The sequence below is a fragment of the Triticum dicoccoides genome, chromosome 7B (assembly GCF_002162155.2).
Source record: "Triticum dicoccoides isolate Atlit2015 ecotype Zavitan chromosome 7B, WEW_v2.0, whole genome shotgun sequence".
Classification (NCBI taxonomy): Eukaryota; Viridiplantae; Streptophyta; class Magnoliopsida; order Poales; family Poaceae; genus Triticum; species Triticum dicoccoides.
The window spans coordinates 363,032,128-363,033,110 of record NC_041393.1 but is presented as its reverse complement, the minus strand read 5'-3'; positions in this window follow the sequence as shown (position 1 = coordinate 363,033,110).

The window sequence follows — 983 nt, the reverse complement described above, 5'->3', positions numbered from 1 at the left end:
TGCTGATTATGCTGGTGACAAAGTTGATCGCAGGTCCACATCAGGCACGTGTCATTTTCTTGGACGATCTCTTGTCTGTTGGTATTCAAAGAAGCGGAACTGTGTATCACTCTCCACTGCTGAATCTGAATACCTTGTTGCTGGATCTTGCTGCGCTCATCTTCTCTAGATGAAGAAAACTCTCAGGGATTATGGCATCAACTTGAAGCATGTGCCACTCTACTGCGACAATGAAAGTGCCTTCAAGATTGCCAACAATCCAGTTCAGCACTTGAAGACAAAGCACATTCAGATCCGTCATCACTTTCTCAGAGATCATTTCATGAAGGAAGAGATTGACATCATTCACGTCAACAATAAAGAGAAATTGGCAGATATCTTCACGAAACCTTTGGATGAGAAAAGGTTTTGCAAGCTACGGTGTGAGCTAAATATCTTAGAATCCTTGAATTTCCTATGAATGGACACACACATCCTAAAGCTTATGCATATTGATGACTTAGATGTGCAACACACTAAGTAACGTATATCTTCAATTCATGAAGACTTACCCTGTGAGCGTGAATACATTAATTCAGAATTTGACTTCTGAGCGCCACGATAATTGTGTGTTGTGTCTGGGTCTAATATTTCCTATACGGTGGGTAATGCCACCACCACACTTTCTTGAAGATTTTTCATTTGGTGCCATGACTGCATTATCTTCATATTTGGTTTGTCTTCAACATTGGTTTATCGTCAAGGTTTATCTTCGCAATGTTGTCTTGGTCTTCACTGATATATATATATATATATATATATATATATATAGGGTGGGTCTATTACGATAACACCCCTTAAGACCTTATTCTGCACACCCAAACCTTATTCTGCTAACACCCCGAACCGAACAGAACCAACCACTCCCCACCCCACCTCCCGCACGGCACCAATCTCCCTCCTGCCCCAATCCAAACCCCCACCTCTCGATCCCCTCTCTCTCC